Genomic DNA, 7,582 nt, shown 5'->3' with positions numbered 1-7,582 from the left:
TTAATTTTTTCTTACAAATCAGCCTAAACCTCTTTTTCATGCCTACGTACTCCTCCCTTTTCGCAGTTTCCTCTTTTCACTTCCTGTGGATATGAAAGTCTGTCACTGACTCTTCTTCGAAAGGTAGCTTCCCTGACTGTTCCTGATTCTTCTCTTCAATGTTTCTCATCACTTTCTTTGACTGCCCTAACACTTGTTTGTATACTGAATCAAAAGCTACTTTAAAATCCACTAACAACGCGACTAATTTCCGTCTCTTTCTCCTGAAATTTCTGTTAACCAAGTATTTTAGCACGTAAACACAGTATCATTGCCATCTCTTCTCAATACTTACTTACCTTTCAATACTCTCGGTTTTTTCTATCTGACTCTAACATTTCCCTTAAAATTATGGCATATATTTGTAGACTACTGGAATGAGAGTGATCTTTCTGTGCTCCTCTATATTAATGCCCTTCCCTTACTTGACAAGTTGTACCACTAGCCCTGCTATCCACTCATCTGGTTACCCTTTTCCATTCTATACCTTGTTGAAGAACTTCTACATCCCTTTCCTGATCCCTTCTCCACCATACTTCAACGCTTTGTTCTGCATGCAATTTTTCGAGGTAGTTTTGTTTCCTTTCAGTCTATTTATTGCGCTAGTCATTCTTTTCCCCTTCTCTTTCTTCTTTTGTACCTATCTCATAACTTAACTATTTAATCGACCCTTTCCACCTTTGAACTAAACTCCCAGACTCTTATATTCGTGTTATTTTTATTAAATCTTTCCCTTCTTACTCTTCCGCGCATACGGATGCCACATTTCAGTGACGCTATTACTAGGAAGTGCTTGGATCCTATCGGATTCATATTCATTTTGCCGACTATCCCTCTTTGCTTCACGATTTCCTGTCTTGCTTGATACTTCGTCCACACATTATATTTCTGCATCATTCTCTTGACTTTCTTCTATTCTTTCTCATCCGCCCAAGTTTCACTAGTTATCATTACGTTCCATTTTGTCAATTCCTCCCAGAAACCTATGTCCTTGTGTTTTAATCCTAAGACATTTCAAAACGCCACTTCTACATATCCATTTTTCTCTCCCGTTCTTATTTTTATACTTTGTTTATTTTTCTAAATGTGGACGCGCTTAGTTCCTTCTTATTTCCCTATATCTGTACTTCCCCTTTCCTTGTTTTGTTTGACAAGCTATCATTCTTTTATTTATTTTGCTCAGATCTACATCTCTGAGTTTACCCAGATTCTATCTCTATTTATTATTACTCTGCTGCCTTTTTCTTTTTCTGCCCATGCCCCCGCTCAATCAGGCATTTTCTTCTCCTGTATTACGATGTCCGATCTTCTATTCTTTCTGTTCTTACCTTTAACATCTTCTATTTTCCCATTATTTCAATTCTATCCTCCTCGCAATTTAATGTCACCAGAAGCATTCCTTCTACCACTTCCCTAATTTTTCCTACTCTCCTTAGCCCCTTTCATCCTCACTTGTGCTCCTATATCTTTTAACAGATTCTGACCTTTTCCTATCCTCGTGTCCGCCAGCACCTTCACTACAGAAAATTTAAGAAACTTAAAAAGTCAACTGCGACGGAATTTTAAGTTTTTTGGACTCTTCAAAAATGAAAAAAATTCCAAACGGAGTTTTCGGATTGAGGTGCTGCCAGCTAGAACCTCCTCTTCAGAAAATTAAAAAAATTTAAATATCAACAGCCCCCATATTTTGGGATTTGTTGTTCTCTTGAAAACTGAAAAAATTAATTTAAAAAGACAACTCTTGCCTGCTAGAAATAACCCTTCAAATAACGTATACACCCAGTATAAATTTAAACATGTCCCAATATTGTGCTATTTTTCGGACTATCAAAAACACACTAATTATATACAAAAATCGACCCTAACCCTTTAAAAAATCCCAGAGAAAAAGATATGGAAATGTTATGGGAAAACAGATTGATCAACTAGAGTGTTAAAATGTTGTCTGGGGTTATTCTTGTTGATCATACATTCTTTTGGCGTTTTTAGTTGTGATAGATTTAGAAAACAGAGTGTTTTGAAAGTTGTTTGAGCTAGTTATTTTTAATTTATCATTATTTTGGAGATTTTAGTTGATGCAGGGTCAGACTTCGTTCTTTAAGTGTGATAAGGGTAGTTCTAAAGTGCTGTTTGTTGTTACTGTAGAGACGAGGATATGAAAAAGACTTTCGGGAAAGTCTTTGTGGTAATTATTTTTGATTAAAGTATTTTTGTATTTTTTACTTAAAGGCAGCTGAGCAGCGTTTAGTTAAATACGTCAAGGGTGTTTTTTTATTTGATTTTCTGATTATTATTGTTGGGTAATTGATATAGTTTAAAGTTTTTCGAGGGTGAATAGTATGATTCTTTTTAATTTTAAGATTTTTCGGCAATATTTTGTAAGCCCGCAAAACCAATGAATTTTGATTTATAATTTCTTATTTTTAGTTAGCTCAACATTAATTGAGAGTACGCTATATTTTTCGTCGTAATTATTCCATATTTTTTTCTCTAGGATATCGGGACATGCTTATATTCAGGCTGGATAAAAAAAATTATTTTTTAAAAATCTCAAAATTCGGATACTGCTTCTCTTGTTAATTTTTCAAATTTTTGTGGTGGAGTTGCTAGCGGACAGTACCTTAACCCCAGAACTTCGCGTTTTTTTCAAATAAATGACCAAAAAATCGATAGGATATACAGTCTGCTGTACCCCAAAACGAAGTGGGGATGGATTCCCCTACCCTTCTACTGAAAAGGTGCTTTCCAGAGGCGATGAAAAAATATGTCAAAAAAGATTTTCCATTTGCGGACGACAGCTAAAATTGATAAAAACTGCACGAAAACTCATCTTAGGTAGGATATATCATGTGATCTACCCTAAAAAGAAGAGTGGTTGTCTTTTTTGCCCCCCCCCCCCCCCTATTTAAAAGGTATTTTCAAGAGGAGATGAAAAAAATGTAATAAAAGATTTTTTATTTGCGGACGACAGCCAAAATTGAGAAAAACTGCACGAAAACTCGTTTTGGGGAGCATATACAGTGTGTTCTACCGCAAAATAAAAAGGGGCTGATATTTTTAAACTTCACCTATTCGAAAGGTACTTTCAAGAGGTGATGAACAAAATTTTTTAACAGATTTTCCATTTGCGGACGACAGCCAAAATTGAGATAAACTGCGCGAAAACTCGTCTTGGGGAACCTATATAGTATGGCTTTTCTGGATTTTGTTACTGGAATCGCTTTTATAAATGGGGAAACAGTTTTTGGGCAATTTTTTTGTTTTTCTATGCTCTTCGTTTTGGTGCAAAACACACTGTATATGCTCCCCAAGACGCGTTTTCGTGCAGGTTTTCCTAATTTGGTGCTGTCGTACGCAAATGGAAAATCTTTTTGAAATTTTTTATTTATCACCTCTTGAAAGTACCTTCCGAATAGGTTTAAATAGGTATATAAAAATAATAGGTCAAAAATGTCACCTCCTCTTCGTTTTGGGGTAGAACACACTGTTCATCCTCCCCAATACTGGTTTTCATGCTGTTTTTCTCAATTTTGTTTGTCGTCCGCAAATGGAAAATCTTTTTTAAAATATTTTTCATCACCTCTTGAAAGTACCTTTTAAGTATGGGAGGTTAAAAAATGCACCCTCCCTTCGTTTCGCGGTAGAACACACTGTATATTCTCCCCAAGACGAGTTTTCATGAAGTTTTTCTCTATTTTGATTATCGTACACAAATGGAAAATCTTTTTAAACATTTTTTTTCATTACCTCTTCTAAGTACCTTTCGAATAGGGGTGGTTAAGAAAGTCACCCAATATTCGTTTTGGAGCAGAACACACGGTATATCCTTGCAAGTATGGGGTTTCTGGGTTTTTATTGCTGGAATCTCTTTAATAAATAGGGAAACCGTTTCTGGGCAGTTTTTTTTATTTTTCTGGGCCATATATTAGCAAAAAGTTTTTTAAAAAATTCGTCACATCTGTATGTCCTTCCCAGGACGAGTTTTCGTTCAGTTTTTCTCCATTGTCGCTGTAGTCCGCAAATGGAAAATCTTTTAAAAAATATGACGTCAGAAACTTTAGTCCAATCGAATACCGAGAAAAAAAACTTCGTTTCATTAATACTTCTGAAAAGTTAAAAGAAAAGGTGGAAAATCTTTTACAATTTTAAAAGCCTCTTATTCTTAAAAAAACGTGCAAGTCGAATAAACAGCTAGAGATAAAATGTGCAGCCGGAATAAAACATTCATAACTTCTCATTGATTATTTATTGCAACTAATTTTTCCGATCGAAAACATAATTGTAATGTGAAGAAAGGCAGAAAACTCTTTTACAGAAATGGATTTTTCAGGTTCGCTTCTAAAACTTTTTGGTCTAAGGAAAATTGACCCGGATATAAATTTCAAATGAAAAAGTCAAATTTTAAATTTATTATTTGAAAAACGTATACATAATTATAAATGTTATGTATGATGTTCGTCAATAATTAGTGTTTTAAAATTCCTTGAGATTGGGTTGTTACTGCCTAAGGGAGATTCTTTGATTTCCTCTTGGGTCATAATGTCAACCTTTCCGCTGTTCATATTTATTTTTACCCGTCTTACAATCGGAAATGGAGGTTCACATATTTTTCTAAATATTCCACGCAGTTTTTGGTTACCCTCTATTATTGCAAATACGTCACCATTGGACGTTGATAATACTTTTTGCTCTTCGGTTGGCATGGGCCCAAGGGTATTATATAGTCCTTTCAAATAAACTGGGTTTTCGCGAGGAAAAGTGTATCTTCGAATTTCGAATCGACGGTTTGGATTCGTCATAGGAATAAGCCGGATAAATTTAAGTTTTTCAATGTCAATTCCAAACAAGCATAAAGAAGGGTGCCTAGGAGGAGGAGACCTGGACCTTTCACGAAGAGAAGACTCTTTAGGAGTAGTTGATCTGACCGGAGATCCTGGAAAATCTGGTCTGGCAGAAGTAAGAGTACTTTCAGGAGATCGACGTTTGCCAGGAGAATTAGAAGGTCTGCAACTTGAAACATAAGGAATAGGGGCACCATTGGGCAAACAATCAAACTGTAAACTCAACTCTGCAACAAGAAACAGAGGATTACATTTTGGTTATGTATTCTTTTCTGGTATATTTTGCCGCCTTTAAATTTGCCCTTATGACATGTTTTTTTTGGCATATTTTTCTCGATGCGAATATTTTTCTTTTTAGGCATATTGATCCGTTGCGGAAAGACAAGTACCTAATTATCTTTTATCAGCAGGAATCGGAGTATTATATGCTGGAGGGCATACATGGATTTTTTTATTCTTATAAGGTCAAATCACAAACACTTTCGTTTAATTCTTTGGTTATGAAAATTAGGTACTTTGTTAAATTATTGACGTGTCACATGTTTTTTGAGCGGATATTAAGGAGTTTACCATATGTGACACGTGGCGCATATGGTATGAATTTATTTTCAATAGGAAAACTTTTTGAATTCCATTCTTTTTTTAAATATACATCCTGGATTCCCCTGGAATTAATTAAAGCTAAACTCGTAATCAATTTGGACAAACCTGAATGAAGCTGGAAATAAAATAGTAATACAAAATAGGGATAGAATGGATATTAAATCGCACAAAAATTCTTTTTTTCTCACAGATTTAAAAATAGGCTTAAAATTATAGTTATATTATATTATTATAGTTACCGATAGAATTGAGAATAAATGCCAAGAATAGTAGGAAAACAGAAACAATCCTCATCTTTTCTTATTAAAGTAAAAAATAATCAATATAACATTAAAAAATCTTATTAGCAACTATATTCGTATATCCCGTAGTCGTTATCTCTTAGATTATATAGACAGCAATGTTATCTTTCTCAGATATTTGAGTTTCACCCGAGTCAGTTCCAAGTAAAAAATATAATGACGAAATTCGTTAAAACTTTTATCAAAATTTATATACTATTTTGCGTATTTGCAAATCTCGTCGATTGTATAATAATGTATAAAGTGTCGACTATCATGGCCCGTTTAAAGCTTTAATCATGGTTTAGAAACGATTTTGATAGATTTCCAAAGATTCTCAATCTTTTTCGTAATAAAATTATAGTTCGGAATTTGAAACTGAGATTATATTTGCGATTACTTTTCGCTATGATACCTTTTTATCGGCAACAATTATTATTTATTTCCACAATTTTTAATAAAAATAGAATTAACATAGCCTTTGTTAAAAAATAGCCATACTTTCAATTTTTCAATAGATTTTTTAATTAATAGTATTTTTGTCAAGAATACTACATTCTTCGTCAAATTTACGTAAATAATCATTTGTGTGACAATCGATATCGCCATAAAGATTCGATTTATTCGCGAAGATTTCGGGTGAAAAATCAAATTATTCGAAGGTTGCTTATAAATGGTTACATCTTTTTTGAAATTAATTTGTGGGGCAGAATAACTTAGCGAATTCACGGAATTCATGGGGTTTAAAAAATTCATAGGTTCAAAAAATTTAAGGAATGTATAGGATTCAAGGACTTTTAGTCATTGAGATAATTCAACGAAATCAAGTAATTTATGGAATTCAAAGAATGATCAGAATCTATATAATTAACAGAATTAATTAAATGGAGGGAATTCATGGTAATCACTAAATTCACGGCATTCATTAGATTGATCAGACCCTTTGCTCCACTGAAGGAAACTCGCCTTTGAGATCCACAAAAACGGCTTACACTCTTGATCTCTTTTTCGCTAATTCTCTATACACCACGTGCTGAAGAACGTTGATATTGTCAACCGTGCTTCTGCCCGCTCTAAACCTTGCTTGAGTCTTCAGCAGTATTCCTTTTCCCTCGTAATCCTTCCGTAGCCTCTCCGCCAACATCATCGCGTATAATGTGTATCCCATATTCATTAACGTACTAGGCAGTCTGATAAGTCCCTGAAAAATGAAACACGGAGACGTTTTTTTGGCCAAAGTCGGTTTTATTTTTCAACATACTCTCCTTTTAGGTCGATACAGTGAGTCCAACGATTTTATAACTTTTTGATACCGTCCGAAAAGTACTCGATCGGAAGGTCTCCAAAATACGCCTCAGTTTTAGCTATGAGCTCCTCATTTGAGTAAAAGCGCTTACCGGTGAGCCAACTCTTCAGGTTAGGGAACAAGTAATAGTCGCTGCGGGCCAGGTCTGGTGAATACGGTGGCTGAGGAACCAATTCGAAGCCGATTTCGTGCAATTTTGCTTGTGCAACTAAGCATGAATGAACAGGCGCATTGTCGTGATGATAGAGCGGTTTTTTCTTCTTCAAATGCGGTCGTTTTTCGGCGATTTCGATTTTCAATCGGTCCAATAATGATGAATAGTATGCTCCGGTTATGGTTTTACCTTTTTCAAGATAGTCCACGAATGTTATGCCATGTGCATCCCAAAATACGGAGGACATAACCTTTCCGACCCATTGTTGCGTTTTTGGACGATTCGGAGCACTTTGGCCCGGTGGAACCCACTGTTTTGCCTGTTGCGTTGACTCAGGAGTGTAGTAGTGGATCCAGGT

Source organism: Belonocnema kinseyi, chromosome 4 (assembly GCF_010883055.1).
Source record: "Belonocnema kinseyi isolate 2016_QV_RU_SX_M_011 chromosome 4, B_treatae_v1, whole genome shotgun sequence".
Taxonomy (NCBI): domain Eukaryota; kingdom Metazoa; phylum Arthropoda; class Insecta; order Hymenoptera; family Cynipidae; genus Belonocnema; species Belonocnema kinseyi.
This window is presented reverse-complemented; position numbering follows the sequence as displayed.